Source organism: Drosophila melanogaster, chromosome 2L (genome assembly GCF_000001215.4).
Source record: "Drosophila melanogaster chromosome 2L".
NCBI classification, from domain to species: Eukaryota; Metazoa; Arthropoda; class Insecta; order Diptera; family Drosophilidae; genus Drosophila; species Drosophila melanogaster.
Window position 1 is genome coordinate 17,569,507 of NT_033779.5, and position 19,555 is coordinate 17,589,061.

Genomic DNA, 19,555 nt, shown 5'->3' on the forward strand with positions numbered 1-19,555 from the left:
TTATTGCCGTTTATGAATACGGAGACCATTTGATTTGGCCATGCATGAAAATGCACACTCATAAGAGCGGAAATTGAAAATATATAAATTTTGCACACAGGCGCATAAGGGCCACTGGATATTGCATTTTCTGGCTGTGAAAAATATACCATTTCGACGTGCCTATAATTAAGATGGCTTACAAGTGAATGGGAGCGGCCGGATATTCCTTTTGATATGTCTGCCAAGACCGGGCCGAATTATGAAGAGTTTTTGAAATAAATTCTCGATTGAATCGAATGAGCGTGCATCAAATGAAAATGGAAATTGCAATGGGCGGATTCCTTTGATGTAGCTCAATAATTTCCTTACAAAATAAATCGCATATTTGCATAAGAGAAAATTTACATTTTCCGCCTGTCTCTGGCAAACGATTGAATTTCATCCATTAATACGAAATAGGATGAGTGAAGTTAACACATATACATATGTGTAGCTTCAAAGAAAGTAATTTGGCATATTAATATTAATTTTCATGGCTTTTGGCTAAGTAGATATTCCAATTAAAACTAATTGAATTCTGCCGTGGATAAATGGATAAGATATATTCAAGGCAATCAAATTGAGAGGAAAGCCGAATCAAAATTTAAGCCGCATGCATGTGTGGCATGTGCGGCTCAAAACAATAAACCCAGAAAAGCCCGTGCCGAAAAATAAATCATAAAAGTTCCGTTCTTGCCATTAAAAGTAGTCGAATAAAAGCAGAACTGCAAGCTAAGCTAAAAAGGCTTACGACTTTGTTCTGCCCAATGTCAGACCAGCAACACCAAAATGTATCTCGTAACCCCTCGCAAAAATCTAATAACACGGGGGGCATAAGAGGAATTTCGCACACATTTTCCGAGTAACAAGCTGCGTTTCCCATTACTCTACAATAAATCTGTGCATGCAATGAAATGTAACACGAGATATTGAATCCTGCAGTGGGGGGGGCCAAAGGGCAAAAGGACTCTCTGAGCTGCTCCTGCTGCCGTAGAGATAAAGAAAAGTGGCAGCAAATGCGGAAGAATAATGCGACAGCACGAACAACAGGCGTGTGGTGTTGGCATGGGTTTCGGGTGGCTGGCTTACAATGGCGGAAAATATAGGAAAATGCTCGGAATATATAGGCTGGAGGCACACCCAGATTCCACTTTCCAGAGCCCAAAGACAATGCAACGCCCGCAACATGGAAAGGCAACAATTGCAATGCAGCATCTAATATTTTATGCGTAAGAGCAATTCAGCTCTCCATCCATAAGCGAATGGATGTGGAACACTCGGGCATACTCTTCCCCAGATTCGTATTGTTTTACTTCTTCTTTGGATTGCTACTGGATTTGCAATCCATTAATATTTGCATATTAAAACCACGCGGTTTCGGCAAGACAAAATACTCAAGGCGGATATGTACATATGTAAAATGTCAAATTTGAGGAATTTTTAGTCGAAATGACTTTCAAATGTATGTTAGAAAGTGGCAGACAGGATGCTTTCAAGTAGGCGGATTTTATAAGTATTTGCTACAGCTTCTGCATCATTAAGTTAATATCCAAATTCGTAACCAATGTCATATAATACAAAATTATTTTGTATATCATAAGTATATTCTCGTACGTAAATATCATAAAAACAAACTTAATTCTGAAGAGCAGTCGCTTGATTATGTATTGCCTTCTGTCCAGTCTAGAATTTCTTTTAAAAACCCAATAAGAGTATGTCCTGTATGTATGCCACATATGCCACTCCTTTTATTTGCAACAACAATTTCTTCTTAACATGATTGTGCAAGTTTCCATTAAGGGAATTAGTTGCAAAATAATAAAAGCGGCCAGGACACAGTCTTCGAATGCCACAACGTGAACACACCCAATAAAGGATGCTTCGCTCTTCCATATAAAAATGTCTATATATGCCAGTGGATGTGTGCTTGCTTGGCTGATTTATAGAAGGTGACAGATGTGGGCACCGAGTGATAACAAGCTTTTCCCTCTTTCGGCACAAAATTCTATCCATTGCTTGCTAGACAAAGGCAGCCACTGGAAAAATGCCTTTAGTTTGGTGTTGGAAATTTTCCTCTTTACCACTCAGTGGGAATAAAAAGACAGCCACGGAGAACGGCGAACGGGGAATGGGGCTAAAATGCTGAAAAGGGGGCCAAAAAGAATTGGCCCCGGCTGTCGGCTCTCGGTTCGCTTTTATAGTAACAGCTGCAACTGACGGGCATGAAAAGTGGTTTTTGGAGCGCGCAAATACTAGAAAATGTTGGCAACGCCTTGGCCACGGACTGCTAAAAATATATAGAAAAAGAAAAGTGCCGAAGAGTGTGGAAATATTTTTCACAGTTCTACTATAAATTAAAGCAATGACGCCAACGCCGACATCGTCTTTCACATGTGACTGGCTCCCTCGGTCTGGGCGCTAAAGTTCATACCGAAATTTATTTTTATTTTATTATCAGCGGAAGTCCGTTGGGAAAAATAAAAAACTGATAGACCGCATGTGTAAGTGAAGTATAACCAAAAAGTTATTTTTTTTTTCAAAAACTTCCCATTTATTTTCTTAACTCTTTATCTTACTATGAAGTTATTTAAAACCTGAAAATGTTCACAATTTTGGTGCATTTTTAAAAGTTAATTTAACATGTCATAGAGCTGATCATGGTTTATTAATAAACATGTATATGTTGGTTCAGAAAGCCTTTATGATTTTAATGATTATCATATATCTGCTAATTTTCTTAATACCTAGATTGGCTATCACTTCGTATAAATATCTTCAGTGATTTTGCAAAATGCAATCATTGCTAGTGCCGTTATCGTATTCCAAACAGAAAACTCATTAGCTTATTACTACTAAGTCTCAAGTATCAATATTTAAAGCGAGCTTCATTTTACATTTATGTACGAATCAGTCTTCGTTGGATTTCTCATCATTATAGTAATAAGTACCTCGTTTACGCTCTCTGTTGACAAACTAATTTGCTTTATAATAGTGTACACAATTGTTTTAAAGTTCTCTTACCCGTCCCATAAATATTTTCCAATCAATTTGCCAGAGAGCGCAGCAGAAAATTTCAGGAAAAACTTTTACAACAACCATAAATTGACCAAATGTTGTAGAATTGGCTCTGCAGGCAACAATTTAATTTATTAAAATTGGCCAACTAACTGCCACAACTAGGCTGCAGTTTTTCTAAAAGTGCTGCGGCGGAAATTCAACAATTTCAATTTTATTAATTGCCTTTCAAAAACACGCAAAACCATTGGAAAAATAATTTAATTTAATGAAAGGGCCGAGCCCAGCAATAAAACCATACGAAAATGGCATTTAAAGAGTGAACAATGAAACGCTTATTTTTCATTTACAAATCATTAAAAAAAAGAGACAGAGACATGGCAATTAAATTCAGTGAAGCTTAATGAGGCTGTTGGAATGGATTCACTACCAATATCACATGGCAGGCACAGCAGCAGCTGAAAAGCAAAACGAATTTTCCTGCGAAAAATTGGCAACGTTGCATTTCCATTTTCGTATCCTTGGGGTGGTGGCCCTGTTGATTTCATTTCATTTAGTCGACTCAATGCAGCTTTTTGTCGTTGCATTTGGCTGTCTGAACATTTGTTGTTTGCCGTTCTATATGTGCATTTTACACTCAAGAAATGGATGGTCTTACTTTCAGAGTAGCAATGGCAGAATTTCTGATGAACTATTATGTGTATATTAACTTATTAAAATATTCGTCAAGCGAAGAAATAAATCATTGAACATTAATCTTTTATAATAAATACGTTTTTAATTCTTTAGAATTTAAAACGTATTTTAAGCCTGGTTTTTTTAAGTGTATAAATTCGTTTCTTGTTTTTCGTCGCTTTTGTTGTTTTCGCGCCACACCAACGCGAAAACGTTACGCGCAATGGCCACAACAATGGCGGCCATCGCGTTGCGATTTAAGTGCCTTTGTATTGGTGTTTCCAATGGCGTCTGGCCGGCCATTAGTATGCCAGAAACAACGACCGCATCGAGCGGTGTTCTCACACCTTCACAGCCACGGCACACACACAAACACAGGCAGAGATACAGATCGATTGGCGGAGCAACATGTCTGTGGAAAATTATTTATAAATAAATCGGAATGCTTCTAAATTATTAATTGCTCATTGGGAATCAATCCATCTGATAACATATATATTCCACTTTTTTGTATTTCCAACGAATATATACAGACAGCTAATCTGCGTGTTACTGATTTCATCACTTCGAAATTCATGAAAATAATTCTTTACTTGTTACTCATTCATAGATTGCCCAAATAAATATGCAGCGTAATATGAAAAACATGGCAAGGAAATGAATTGCAATCAAAGCTGCAGGACAAATGGAAATCATAAAAAATTACTGGGAAATAAAAACAACTTTCATTTATCAATTTAGCAGAATTTTGCTTTGACCTCATTTTATAATCTTATTGTTGCTACCACTTAAAGAAAGTCATCAGCCCTTTACCGCAACTTATACACTGATGTTCGCTCTTTTTACCAGCAATGAAACACGCTGGCAGAAGCATCATTATCTTGGCCATAATAAATCGCTCGGCATCAGCATGCTGCAAACGTATTTCCGTGGGGATGTCCCGGACCTGACCAGCAGCAGTTAGATAGATGGCTGTGATGGACCATCGCAGTCCTGGAGTGGAAACGGTCCAAACAATGGTTCGACTTGACCAAGTGGCTTTGCCGAGAAATCGAAACAGGACAAGAGGCAAACATCATGCCAAAGTGGACAAAAAAAAAGCCAAAATGAAAGAGAATTCAAATGCCCAAAACGACGAGAAGAAAGACTCAGAGAGCGGTGTATGAACCCCAAAACCCTTGGGGTTCGCTGCTCCTCCATTGTGCCACCCCGACCCACATTTTTTTTTTGGCATTCACATCCCCCGCCACTCACCAGTGGTAGCAAAAAAAAAAAACCGGCAAAAAGCAACAACCGGTAAAATCGAATGTTCACTTTGCACACAGACACACAGATACCCAGTCCCTAATGGCTCACTCCCACACAATGTATGTATGTAAGCCCACTCACAGAGGACGCCGGGGATGTATGGGTGTGTAGGGTCTGAAATTTTGCACACATTTACAATAATTGTAAATGTGTTGAAAATCGTTTGCACGACTGTGAGCAAAACACGTCGGAGAAGAAATTACTCTCTCGCTGTGTACGTGTGTGTGGGTTAGTGTATGCCTGTATTTGCTCATTTGTTAAGGGGAAATGGCCTTTGTCTGTCTTCAGCTGGTGTGTGCGGGTGTGTGGGTGTGCTTGGGGACCTGTGTGTGTGTCCGTTGGCCGTGAGCGCAGCCATGTTTTTTCCAGCAAGGCAAATGGCGCAGGCGCCATTGCTTACACTGGCAGAAATTTTATAAAGTGTTTTGTAGTATATTTTAAAAAGGGGAATTGCAGATTCTGATTAGTAATAAGTCCATTGCCATTTCCATTCCATTTATCATAAAATTTGTATTATTTTTATAATAAGAATACTAATAGATAAACTTAAATTTTCATATAATAATATAATTTAAACTACATCCACAAATATTTTAATGTATAAAACATTTAATTTGTCCCTTACGATTGCATACGTTTATAAAGAGAATTAAATACATTTTATTTCATTTTTACATTTATATAGAATTTGTCTTATCGGAAATCTTCAATCCCTCTTCTTCTATTTTGCAACTAATCAAACTTTAAATCTTGTTTGGCACTTGAGCTCTTCAGTTCCCAGGTCGACTGAAATGTTACTTTTTCCAACAGTTTTGCCAACTTGCACGAGGCAGGGCGAACAATGTTGAAGCCGGCAACCACTTGAGAGTCGCCCAGGACCCATGACAGGATAATGGAAAGGATAGGATAGGATAGGATTGGATGTAGAGGTGTACCTGGCAACGGCAACGGCGAGACATCTCTGCGGCGGGCTGTACATGGCAACGGCTTTTATAGCCCTCACAGCCACGGCTCAAACCCCACTTGTCGGTCTGCGCACAACATGGCGTATGGGCAACGCACACAAATGCTCTCGTTGGCATGGCAACCTTGACTACCTGGTGCTCATGCCCTGGCAGCTTAACCTCATCAGTCTCTCCGGTCTGCGGTCGCAGCTGCAAATATGCCGCATCCACCTACGAGTCCTTGAGTCCTTTTTGGGATGCTTTTGCTGACGCTGATGTTGTTCCTGCTGCTCCTGCTGCCATTTGCCATTTTTCGTTTTCGTGTGCAGACTTTGGGTTTTAATGGATCGATGAGTGCTCTGCTGGCTGGTTGGCTTGCTTGTGGCATGTCATCCTTTTTATTTTTTTTGGAGTCCAAAAAGTTTTCTTTGCCGCGGGATGGCTTCTTATGTGCTAAATTTTGTTTGCCTTTACCCATAGTATATAGCAACATTATGTATGTACGTAAATAGGAGGCCCGTTGACAGGCATTTGTTTATTAGATTTTCTTGGGTGCCAAGATGCGGTCAGGTAACAATTTTGTAGGTTAGCTGGTTACCAAAGCTTCGAGTGGCTTAGCCAAGATTTAAATCGACAGTATGATAGCGCTTATTTGAACTGTGCAATTTTCACTTGAATGGCTCAGCAAATAGAATCTATTTTAAAATTGAGATTCATTTGTTTGTCCTTTGCTTAAGCAGGGCAAACATGCAACAGAATAAATAAGCCTGGTCAAGAATACAAAAGATTCTATCCAGTACATTTTGGCCCTGACATGTGCATGCAGTTAGTTCTAGTCTCAGACTACTTTTCCCTTCTTATTGGACATGCAAACACGCACACAGCTGTGTGTGTAGTAAGTTTATGCTCTTTATTGCAAAAATATTTATTCAGTAAGTTTCTGTTCATATATCTGTTGGCTCGCTGTTTGCCGTTTGAACTATATGGCAGAAGTATTTTTAATATGCGCAAATAAATATTGAACTATGAGCAACAAGGCAGGACTCGGACAGCTGGCGTTTGTGAGATGCAAAGATACAAGGAATATCAAATTTGCTTGCTCTGAGGATTTATGCGACGGGGAAAAAAAGAGAATGGCTTAGTAGTTGGGCGTTGTGAAGGTATATAATAAAGCTTAAATAGTGTACGCCAAGAGCAATTATTTTGTTCTTGGAAACAAAATATTTTTACTTAAGCTCTTTAATATATTTACATAATATAATAATATAAAACTATTTCGACAATCGTATATTTTTGAGCACTCGTTATTAAACGTTATAAAATTCTCTTGAAACTGCTATTATACTCATACTGAAAATGAGAAATTGGCAGCTCTAGTCAGAACCTAATTAGAAAACGTTCTCTCTTTAACACGAAAAACTTTTGTGCTGAACTAAAAGCGCCAATTGACGGCAACATTTTCAATTTGTCTAACGAGTTGGTGCGGGCCAAAAGTTTTGCCCATAAGCCAGCCCACATGTGGCAAGGCTGCTTTCCCAACGTCACAAAGCCATCAAATGCATAAAGGCTTAGCGGCCGGGAGTTTTTACCCCACATGCTGCATCCTTTACTAATGGAAAACAATTTCCGAACATTGCGAATTTTGCGCGCTAATGAAGTGCGGCAGTCGCCCCACCAATACGCCAATATTTCAGCCCAGCAATTAAAAAAGAATATTTTCATAAACAATTATTAATTTCCATAGCTTGTTTTTGCTTTTTTTTTTTTGGCTGTCGTTTCTCAATGATGCTTTGTACTCTGACTGCATATAAATTGGCTTAATTCGCAGAAAATGGCAGAGCTGAATCACAACAGCCCGAAGACCAGGAATCCCATCTGCAGCATCGGCACATCGCCATCATCATCATCTGCTGCTATTGCTGCTGCTGCTGCTGTTGCTGCTGCTGTTGCTACTGTTGCTGGTGCAGCAGCAACATCTACGTTGACAACAGCGACAACAAGAACAATGGCTGGGGAAATATATGTGGGATGTGTCGAGAAAAACTTTGCAAATGAATAATCCACAATTGTGTGTCGGAGCACAAATTGCTATTGTTGCTTGCAGCCAGTCAAGAAATGAATCTGCATGAGTTCAGCACAAACAAGTCGAAAATGAAAGTACTCTAAAGTACTTAAAAACAGAAGGTTCAAATTCTTTAAAACACAAAAAAGAGAGCTGAAGAACTTGAATCTTCGTAATTAATGTGTTTACTTAAATGAAACAATTTGCAATTGAAATCTTATTCAATGAGTGGGAAGTACGTATAAATACTTATTCAAGAATTTGTTGAATATTGAGGCAATTGCTACTGTATTTGTTCATCTGTCATTCTGCTTCAAAAATACCACCATACCGCATTGAAGTTATTCAGTGATAGACATGCATTGTTATTGTTTTTGCAACTGGCATGCTCAAGTGGAAAAAAGCATTGCGTATACGCCCGAGTGCACTTGGCAATAATAATTTGAGCTACCATGGCAGACAAATACACAGAATAGATGGACAGACTGACAGCAGGTAGGTGGCACACACATAGGTGGTGAGCACATTTCATCAGCAGTCCGTACTGCGACATAAATCACCAATGGCTAAACAACTACTTCTACGCACACCCACAACAAAAGTGCACTTAAAAAAAAGAAGAAAGTGAAACCTTTTGAAAAAGAGACATACGAATTGATGAAACAATGCCTTATTTTATTTACTTACTGCAATATTCTGCAGTTTTCCTTGTAGTTTAAATTTATAATAAGCAGATCATTTACAAAAGTAGTTGTAATTTTTTCCTGTGAACGGTACATACTCTAAGCTAAATCGCCGTCATGGCAACTCAGAAGATGGAAGATATACATATGCAGCTCAGGGATAGATGGGCGGACCTCTTTGTTGAGTGACTGCTGCTAAGCTCGAGGCTTTTGCTGCGTTTATTGCCAAGGCGAAGGTGCGGTCGGAAGTAGCCACCCCTCGGCTTTTGGCCAACTGCTGTGTCCTTTGTATGCGAACATCCTCGCACACGTTCGCGTCAATCAATAAATAAATGCGAGCATGGACATGCAAATCCTCAGGCTGTACAGGCTTTCCTCCAAGTTGGCAATTGTAAAATGGCATTAGGACTAAGCCTCTCAGCTAGATGGACTTCTCAATTTTATCCTTCTGCTGTTAATGCGTTTCAGGTAAATTAGTTGCCTTGGAGGTCAGGATATTGTGCGTTGAGCTGCCGCACATTGTTTGTAAGTTACGCAAGGATACCCTTTTTAATAACTTGTCTTTAGAATGCGTGAACAAAGCCTGATTGATTTTGCTTGGTTACGAGATTCAATAGGATTTGGCCAAACTAAATTTCCGAATTGTGAGAAGCAGAACAAAAGCAATTTCTTTTGAGTTTATTAAGATAAGCAAAGTTTATTACAGCAGTTTAAGAAACTGCTTAGATGTCGAAAGTGAACATGATTTAAGACTTTGCCAATTCTCGAAAACAAACACAACTGAACATCTGTTAAAAAAAGATTTTAACTTCAAGTATATTTCTCAGACACCTCCAGCAACAATTATGTATATAAATTTTCCAATTACGAAAACTTTTTCAATTTAATACCAATATAAAGGAGAAACTTCTCTTCAATAGTTCTTGCCAACTGTTTGTTGTCAGAAAATCATAAAATCAAATGCTGCCCGATCGAGGCACAACTTTCGCGAAAGAAAAATACAATTTGGAAATTTTATTACACACTTTCCATTCTGTCAGTTTGTGCGGAGAGCTGCGACAGCAGCCGGCGAAGTCCTTTGCCTGCAAATATCATATCGTAAAATGGAAATGAAATTAAACGCTGAACATTATTTATGACGCTGTGCATATCGAATGGCCAAAGGACGAGCGGCGGCTGCCGCCGCTGCTCCAGATGCACCCTTTATTATTGGAAATGGAACGCACCACCTTGGCCGCGAGCTACGTGCAGGGATTCGAGAGGAATTTACTTTGTTTTCCATTTACATTCGCCTGGCACTTTGTTCGCTTGTTCATTTTTTCACTATTATTTTGTGTCTAATTTGCATATCGTCCGCGCTTCCTGATTCTGATCCTGACATGCGCCGCCGTGCCATTATCTACGTCCCTGGGAAAGGGCCATCCCTCGTCCTGACAGCCTCCACCGAAATTTGTTGCCTTACGAAAGACTCGCCGTTCTATGTGCATCTGCATCGCTGCACCGCGTCCTTCTGCTCTTACTGCTTCATTTAAAGTTTATTCGGCAACTTCAAGTGAAAAGTTAAGTCAACTTTTTGGTCCGCCCCAGCGGCCCGCTTCGAATTGGAGAAGAACACAAAATGCCATTTCCGTTTCCGGTAACTTTTGCCCCAAGAACAAAGCCAAAGATGAAGTAAGAAATGTTTTACAGGGGACTACGTTATAAAACGAGAGTTTGATACTCTGAAAGAACATAATTTTTTAATATGTAAATATATGTATAATACCATAGTTAGTTTTTTAACCATGAAGCTTTTTAAAATAATAGCGAAATTAACACGCTTATTTAGATTAAACAAAACTCGCACATGTACATATTATCTTCCATAAAAAGTTTTCACTTAAATTAGCATAAGAACATAATTAATTTAACTTTTTATTATGGTTACAATGGTTACATAGCTCATATGTAATTGTGCTGATTGTATATTATTTAGTTCTTCATATTTTTTTAATCCAAAGCATTTAAATTAATATTTGGAAAATAAACAAATAATAAGCTGAATTAACCCTTTTACGTAGGAGTCGAAATAGTTGGCGTACTCAAAGAAGGGGAATCATACTAAATATTGCCCCAAAATTCCATTCAAACAAAGCCCCACCCTTTCGCTCCATAAATTCCACTCAAATAATATTTGCGATTGTTGTGGAGCTCATTAGTAGCTTGTAGGAACAGACAGGACAACTAAAAGCTATGGGCGTGCAAGTGCGGCAAAGGAACAACCGGAAGCTGTGGGCGAGATGCCACGCCCAGGATATCCAGGAAAGACTTTGTACTTCATCCACACGTGCGAGCAACTCGGGATCAAGTTGGGACCTGGCATTAAGCGCTCTCCTGGGCGCCCAATCCCAGCCCACTCCACACCTGTTGTGCGTGAGTCGACGGGACTTTGAGTTTGGAGGGGCGGCTTAACTTATGACTGCTGAAAAAGTTGCCTCGCTACATAAATTAAATTAGAAGTTGCCCGTGAGGACGTGTGGATCCGATATTACGTTTATGCTGCGACATTCATGAGTTCGTAAAGTGCCATATTGGGAAAAATGTTTAAAATAGTTGCTTACAGTAAACTCAGGTTTATTTGTTAGTGAAAATAAAAACAAATGCGCTTTTAAACCTCTCCTTTTTATTTTAAAATAATTTTCTCGCATAAACATTGAGTATTGGATTCTTTCCTTTTTTATTTTTTTGTTACGAGACTGCTTCTTGCGGTTGACATTCATTTGTGGAAATTTATGTTAATTAGAATTGAATTTCGACGCATGCAAAGTTTCGGTGCTCGACATCGTCGCTCGTTCCTCATTTGATTCAATTTATCTGGGCCTGTCAAAGAACGACAAAGGAAAAAGGACTCAAGTGCGCGGAGGTGTCCTTTTGCAAAACTTATTTTTCTTCTCTTTTTTCTTTCTGACGTTGGTATTATGTCGTCATTCCAGAGTTTCTTTTGCTCGAACGTCAAAAAGTTTCCACAGGGTTTTCATATTTTGCGGTTGTGTCGTAATGATTTGTGGAATTTCTTTATTATACGAATATTTTGCACTTCGGCTGTTTGGCTTTTGTGGCTTGTTATATCCATCAGTTAGATACAAAGCCAGATTTGTATTTTTAGCAGAATTGTCAATTTGGAGTGTCAGTTAATAAGCCTCATTTGTGAAAACAGTTGCACCACATTCGAAGGCATCAACCACCTTAAGGAAATGCAAACGAGACAAGCATAAAATTCCCAACATCAAGTTGCAGTCTTCGAATGAGGAGATCTTTGATACGGACATACAGATCGCCAATTTCTCTGGAGGAGGTGGTTACCTGGAACATATACCATAAGGACGATCACCAGCCAACAGAGGATGACCTTGTTTAAGCTCATCCTGGCTGCCGATTGCCTAAAAGTCAGGGGAACATATTTCAGCTCATCCTGGCTGCCAACTAAAAAGTGCCCTCATCCACTTTGTTGTCGGCCTTTCACTGGACCAAAATTGAGTTCAAACGGCTGGCGTTAGCAAAAAAGGCGAAGACTTTCCGTATTTTAGCTTAACTTAAACACAACTTGCCTTGTCATCATAATCGACAATATTTTTGATTGGTGGCAAATAAACCATTTAAAACGACTAAAACTTTTATGTACTTAAATCCGAGAATGAAATAAAAAACGAAATAGATTTTTGCTTTGCTATCAAATGTTAAGGAAGTGGTACAAGTTAAGATCCTTTAAGGCCTACTTCAGATTTTGAAATTCACTTGAAATTGTAAAATATTCTACCCCTCGTTAAAGTCGCTTCCTGTTTTAATTTGCTGCATATTCTAAAATGTAAATGGCGTTGGGTGAACTTACAATGCAACATTTTCGTTGTATTTTTTCCCACTTTTGCAGTTACAATATTTTTCTCATTCATTTTTTCTACTACTACAACTACTATTTTTCCAAAGCATAATCAGTGGAGGGGCTACAAACAAACTGAGTGAACCGGGAAAGCATACAGATGAAGAATGTACATAAAAAAAAAGACTAGAGAGTAGACGCTCAACGCCGAGAAGAACCCAACTTCGCTTGTGCGCATAATTTTCCTGAACGCTCCCGGCTCCGCTTTTCTCGGCTTTTCTCCGATGCCGGACCTGCAGGAAATGGCAGCTATTAGCATTTGACTGCTTCACTGATGATGTTAACGATGCCAGCCAGCGACCAAAAGTCCATCTCTCTCCAACCGACCGAAAGTCCGGAGTCCTGGGACACGAATATGGCATGGTATGGGTGTACAGAATGCTATATGCACATAAAGTTTTAAGTCCGAGCGGAATGGGGAAGTGGAAATTCGAGGAGCAGGACAAAGTCGTCGCCGGTCGGCAGGCAGCATTTATATTTATTATTGCACATTTTATGCGCTCGACTGCACAATAAAATAAATGAGAATCATTCAAAATGCAAAAATGGAACCCAAGAAATTGCGCATTTATGCCGAAATTATTTTGATGTCTTCCCCTTAACTCTGGGCGAAATGAAATGGAGGGCCAAAGCGACTCATGCCTCATGTGGCCAAATAATTGCTGACGTGACACATTTAACTAGACCAAGATGGATTCCCTTAATGATCTCCCAGGGAGGCGGCACGTAAGCGGATGCAATCAAAATTCCATTTGGCGAAGCGCCGAGAAACGCACAATCAGTCATTAACAGTATTCCACCACACCTCCGCTATCCAAACAAAAAATAACAAAAAAAAAAAAAAAACAAGAAAGAAAAGCGAAAACTAAACAAAATTTGAGGCGGCTCCGTCCGTCAGGAACACACGTACATTCAATTCAATTGAAGATGTGACTGATGCTGGACTACAACCGAGGGGATTTGCTGCACTGAGCGGAAATGTTGGCTAAAATATGCAATCTGAGCTAATGAAGTGAAGTGAAGTGTGAGTGAATACTACTCATGTCATGTTAGATTAACTTATAATCGTAATGTATATTACTACCTCGAATGCCTTTTAATGTACTTTCATTCCCAATACTGGTGATCTTTTCAATTTTTTTTTAAGTGTAACGACTCTACTGGGCTCTGGCAGTTTGAGTAGCTCTGGTGGTTACTAGCTTCCGTCCAGCGAAGCGGCCCAGTTCCACCCCACGTCTAATCAACGTCAGCGCAACAATTTGTTATGAATCCCTGGCTCAGCCGCTGTCACATCGACGCTCTGCTGCACGCTGGCCATTAATGGATGTCGTGGGTGTAGCACAGTCTGATGCTAAGGCGTCCTGATTAAAGGATATCGGAGCTTGAAGCTGCCAGTATCGAAAAGCAATTTGGAGTAGATTTAGCTTTGACCAACACAGCCAAATATGTATGTCCTATAATTCGAACAACTTGAACGAAAAATTGTTACATATATTTCCCATTTTAAACTGAATTCAAAGTGCTACCCTGCATTTCAACAAAAAATCTTTGATTCTAAACAATAAAATCAGCAAAATATAAACTGCATAAATTTTTAGAAGATCAAGTTATAAACAACAACAAACAAGTGTAAGCCAGATTTTTATTTCAAGTGCAATCCAACTTTTCGACCGGCGGCAGGATCTCATTTGAAAAATATTCCCATGGGAAAGCAGGAGGCTCGAAATTCAGCTGGGAATCGAATTTCCCCCGGCCGTGCATTATTCAATATCTCGGCACAGAAATCAGCCGGCGATGCACACCTCTTCCGAATTGGGAAGTCTGGCCTAATCGCAGTGCTGTGCTGAAAGCATTAGGAACAAGGACACATCATTAGAGCCGGCCCAGCCATTTGCTGCAGACTGTCATCCCACAGTCGAGCAGCATCCACCCAGCAAACAAGGACAACAGCCGGGAGGAGTGCATAATTCATCAAAATCAGCAACAGGAACGGAATCGAACAAAAGTTGACTCTCCCAAGGACGGGGTGATGGAAATCGTGCCGGGGGTGTACATAAGTGTACTATATCGAATGGCTTCTGCCGTTACCTGGACTACGATTGTAATTGCAGGCCATGGCTGCCTTTTGGTTAGGGGCATAATCAAAAATGCGTGTGCACCACTCGGCCGAACGACGCATAATCCCAAATCGCACCGAGGGGCATCAGCAACATCGGCTTTAGTACACTTTGAAAAATAGCTAGCTAATTAATTCAAATTAATTGATAAAGCTAACGGAACTTGAAGTCCTTCTTGCGAAAGAAGGAAGCTACTAAACGATACAGAAGGTACACGTTATAATGTTTCGGAAATAGAGAATATAATAGTATTCCTTTTCAATCTGAAATAGCCCATGTGACTTTGGTATACACATTATATTATATTATAATATATTATATTATAAACTAAGTTTATATAAAGCCTTTATATAAGTATGATGTTACTTACTTTTATTATATTCTTTTGTTATTATATATCATATAACTTTATTAAATAGTATTAATTTGTATATAACATGCAAAAATATGGACTTGAAGACACCTGTAAATTGTTTTATTTAATGATTATGATTTATGATTTCTATTTGTGTAGTCCAGAGACCCTGAGGTGACTCAGCTGACATTTATCGAGCTGTACTTGGGCATTGTTGGGTCCATCCAGACTGCGTCTCCTCCTACTGATCCACCCACGGACCATCGTCCTTCGTCCTGTGCCCTCGGCCCTCGCATCAAAGTTGTGCCCTTTGTTTTCGCCTGGTTCCCGGTTGCGTGGTCCTTTCTGTGTCCTGTGCGTGGTGGTCCGGGCCTGCGATTTTTTTTGTGTTTTTGTTCCATCCTGTTTCTGCTTTTGGTGTTCGGTTTGGACTCGAGCTCTTCTTTTTCGACTTCCACACGGCCACCCTGCTCCCTTTTTGTTTGTGTAACATTCCATATCCATTTGCAACAACGCGCGCAAAACAACAAAAAAAAAGAGAAGCGAACAGAATAAAGAACCGAAGGGAAACCGACAAACAACCCCTTTTCCACCCTTGGGGGTGGTGCCGAATCCTCAGACTCGTCCTCCGCCCCAGCATCAGCAGCATTTTAATTCGAATTGGTATTGCTCCGGCACTGTTATTGTTGTTTTGTAGCTGGCTTACCACCCCAATCCCCTCTCTCTGGAAAAGTCCTGGGTTCAGGTTCACCCTCGCTGTTTGGTTTCCATTTGATGCTGATAAATTGTAAGTACGCCTGGGTGGGCAGCGGGGTGTTAAGGATTCGCACTGCGGAGGAAGTTGCATACATCGCATAATTTGATAAAATATTGCACGCTTCGCCCTTTGTCTGAAATTATTATTATTTCGCTTCTTTTTTTATTTTTGGTTGTACGCAGAGCGCATATGATGGGCATTAGATGTAATCAATAAGAGCTCGACGCAATCCATTCAGTTCGGCTAATGGATGAGAAATCCTATCAAAGTGGCGAAATCAAATTCTGTGCGTTACAGTTTCCTTTTTTCCGAGCCACGTTTTGTGTGCAAATCGGTAATAATTTAGAGTGTGATGGCTTTCACGGGAATTACATTAAAACAAAGCGAACCGCACAGTATTTTGGGATTTATTCCAAAGCGGTATACTTTTGTAGAACCTATACTAAGAATCTGTGGGTAACTTGCATCAATATGAACAATTAAAGATGAAAATCTGAGCAAGTTACGTCTAAGGTTAGAAAATCATGGACTTTTATCAATTTTTGCACACAAAGCCGACATCAAATCTTTCCTTTTCTGACATACCAATAAAACAAAATCTTCCAATTGCTTTTTGTATTTTGCCTTTGTTAGCTTAAATGGGCCAAGTTTATCTTGGCTTGAAGAACTTGCGGCAAATGGCAAATGGCGAAAGGGCATCAAGCCTGTCAAGCCGGAAATGAGCGATAAATATATCTTCATTCGCTTCTTATTTTGAACGCAAGTCGGCAGCGATTTCCCCAGCGTACAATTGGCACATTTTTTGTATTTCGTTGACGTCTGCCAATAAAAGTAACAAAATAAAATATGGCACTGCCAGGAGTGCGTTCGTGTGTGTGCGTGTGTGTGTGACTGTGGCCTGGGGATCGGAAGTGCTACCTTGAAAACGATACGCTGGGGAATCATTAGGCGAACCGTCATGGCTGCCATAAATATTGCCAATATAACGAAAGCACATCGATAATAAGGTTAGGAAGCCATGCTCGTATATCCAGGAATCAACTGAATCTCCGAAGAGAGGACAAGCCAGGGCGGAGGGCAGAAAAAGCCTCTTCATAAATGTGCCCAATTGGTTTTTCAACAATAAAATGCTAATGATTGATTCACATTGCCCCATGGAGTGCCGTTAGTTCGAGCCAAGGCCCCACAGAGCCAAGGATTCTATGGTTTTGTCTAATTTGCGCATACCCAAACATTAAATTGGGGTTTTCAGGCTTTTGCATTTGTAATTTTGCCTGACGAAAAAGTCAGGGTTGTAAGTTGTCTAAAGCTCGAATGAAAGATACCTTAAAACTAAAGTTCAAAAGCATTTTCCATGATATTTACTGTGATATATTAAAAAACTGCATTAATAGTTAAAAAGTACATTGAATAATTTAATAAAATTAGTTAACAGCGTCACAAAATGAATAGAGCCACTTATGTCCATACCCGCGGTGGCTTAGTTCGAGGGTCATCCATTAACCCATGACAACCCTTTGACGGATCACGAGGTACGAGCCAAAAAATCCCTGGGCTGGCCATTTACAATTGGTCCGCAGTGCGGAACCTAAGCTAATGATGACTGGCATGCACAAATGTACAAATCTTAATTATGCAAATCACGGTCGCGCATAAATTATGCAAATTATAATGAAATTCCTCATTGCCTTTGCCGGACCTGGGATCCGGGAACCCGGATACGGAACAGCGACAAATGCCCATATATATGTATATGGATTGATAAAAATGTGGCCATAAAATGAAAAAACCGAAAATTTAAATTTCGGCTGGCCCGGGGTTGAAAAGTCGAAATGATTGTGTTGGCCGTAGCTGAAGCGCCGTAAATTGCAATGTAAATGCTGCATATATAAACTGAATTAGTCCCAGAACAATTACAACAAGGGAGAGTGCACTGCGATTGCAAATATACCCGATTCCGATCCCGAGCCCGAAACCCAAAAAAAAAAAAAACTCTCACAATCACGCAGCAAATGGTGCATTGCCTAGAGGGGCTGTCCAGATTCCGGATTTCATTGAAAATAATGGCATACGGTGACTGCTGCCCCGAACATCTGACACAATAATTTTCCCTACGAAAGGAGGGAAGCGCAAACAAAGGCCAAATGGAAAAGTTGCCAGCGCAAATTATTAAATTTATCATGCGCGAAGTCATTAGGTCTGTCGCCCGTGCTCGTAGTTTGACTTATTCTAAGGACTAAACGACTGCAGGCAGCTCCACGCACACACACTCCGCCACTTATACATAAATGTCCTGCGAGGCCCGAAGTGTGGAAAGTCATTAGTGGGCATTGCAGTTGACAGGAGGATGGAGATGCTGGCTTTGGATAATAAACATCTGCTTTAGCTATGGAACTTGTAAAATAACAAAGTTTATAACTTTAAAAGAGGCATCTTCGAAAAATTATTTCAAATTTTGACTTAACAATTTACAAGTCGATAAAAAAAAGAATGTTCACAGATTTTTTCGATTAAATTTTATTATTAAAAAAATTCTCTATTGATTGATTTTAAATATTTATCAGAGCAGCACTAACAAAGAATCTTCATCGGACGACTTTTTAAAAAAATGTTTGATTTTCATGATAATTTTGTTAGGTTGTCATTTAAACAGCGGATTTCTAAATATTTCAAAAAATATTTCAATTGAAAAACACTCTTATAATACTCTTAATTGAAAAATGTGTCCTTTTATATTTAAATTAATAAAAATATACCCACACCCAAAGATTGCTTAAAACTAATAAATACAATCAAATAAATAAATATGTGGCCTAGATCTGCCTAGCACTTCCTATCATTTTCCATACCTTTTTCTAGCTTATGCCTTTGCCAACGAAAATATTTGGCATGTGCCATTTATGGCATTGTTCCAGCTTTGAACAATGCGATACCATAATTTCCAGGCAACTCGCAAACGCACAAACTCGCTCACGTAGAGAATGCCATGCAGATGCGGCATCCTCTGAGCTATGCTGTATATGGGCATATAGGCGAAATACTAGGATGCACGGGCTATGGACGGCTATTCGTGGTCCTTGTTCCTCGTTCAACCCCCTAGGACAGGAATCCAGGACTGGCCAGGCGGCCCAGGATCAGCAGGCAGTGAGCATGTGATTAGATTCAGTTTCAATGGAAATTGAAATCACAGACAAAGGAGCGGACCCGGCGGATTCAGGGTGCGAGGGGTGGTGATGGGCCATCAGGGTTGAAAAGGAGCGAAGCGATAAAAATCCTGAACAACAAGAAAAGTGAATTTTCGGACAGGCAGGGCAAAGGCATTAAAAACTTCATACACTTGTAAAAAATTTGACTGCACTAAATAATATTCAACAATTAAATGCAACTTTGAGAGATAACAAAAGTTTTTGGTTTTCGTTACAATCAAGTGTGGTTATAGTTAATTATTACTTAACCAATTGAAAAATGCAGACTTTTATTTAATATACAAAATAATGATTAATAATGAATAGATTATTAATTAGTATGATTTTATACCATTTTTAAATGCAAATATGTAATTGTTAACTTTTCAATAGCAGATTAGATTTATGTTAGAAATTATTATTATTTTGTGTAGGGTATATCTGATGCTATATGTTATGTTTCAAAAAGGTTTCGATCATTAGTAATCATTTTTTTTTCTTAGTGCTGAAACTGTGA

General features: G+C 39.4%; 5 long non-coding RNA genes and 1 other non-coding gene across 7 annotated transcripts; 3 read left to right on the top strand and 3 right to left on the bottom strand.

Moving 5' to 3' along the window:
- Nucleotides 1-5,103: 5,103 nt before the first annotated feature.
- mir-287 (mir-287 stem loop) lies at nucleotides 5,104-5,196 on the top strand. The gene has a single exon (NR_047987.1). It is a non-coding gene; the product is annotated as a mir-287 precursor RNA (primary transcript).
- A 449-nt stretch (nucleotides 5,197-5,645) lies between these two features.
- lncRNA:CR45358 (long non-coding RNA:CR45358) lies at nucleotides 5,646-5,984 on the bottom strand. Its single transcript, NR_124333.1, has one exon. It is a non-coding gene; the product is annotated as a long non-coding RNA:CR45358 (long non-coding RNA).
- A 3,987-nt stretch (nucleotides 5,985-9,971) lies between these two features.
- Nucleotides 9,972-10,500, top strand: lncRNA:CR45698 (long non-coding RNA:CR45698). The gene has a single exon (NR_124334.1). It is a non-coding gene; the product is annotated as a long non-coding RNA:CR45698 (long non-coding RNA).
- A 3,902-nt stretch (nucleotides 10,501-14,402) lies between these two features.
- On the top strand, nucleotides 14,403-14,962 carry lncRNA:CR45111 (long non-coding RNA:CR45111). Its single transcript, NR_124335.1, has one exon. It is a non-coding gene; the product is annotated as a long non-coding RNA:CR45111 (long non-coding RNA).
- Nucleotides 14,963-15,218: 256 nt separating this feature from the next.
- On the bottom strand, nucleotides 15,219-15,589 carry lncRNA:CR45112 (long non-coding RNA:CR45112). Its single transcript, NR_124336.1, has one exon. It is a non-coding gene; the product is annotated as a long non-coding RNA:CR45112 (long non-coding RNA).
- A 3,107-nt stretch (nucleotides 15,590-18,696) lies between these two features.
- lncRNA:CR44411 (long non-coding RNA:CR44411) lies at nucleotides 18,697-19,214 on the bottom strand. 2 transcript variants are annotated; one of them, NR_124337.1, is made up of 1 exon: nucleotides 18,697-19,164. It is a non-coding gene; the product is annotated as a long non-coding RNA:CR44411 (long non-coding RNA). The 2 variants fall into 2 exon arrangements; NR_124338.1 differs by having other exon boundaries at nucleotides 18,926-19,214.
- Between the last annotated feature and the right edge of the window lie 341 nt (nucleotides 19,215-19,555).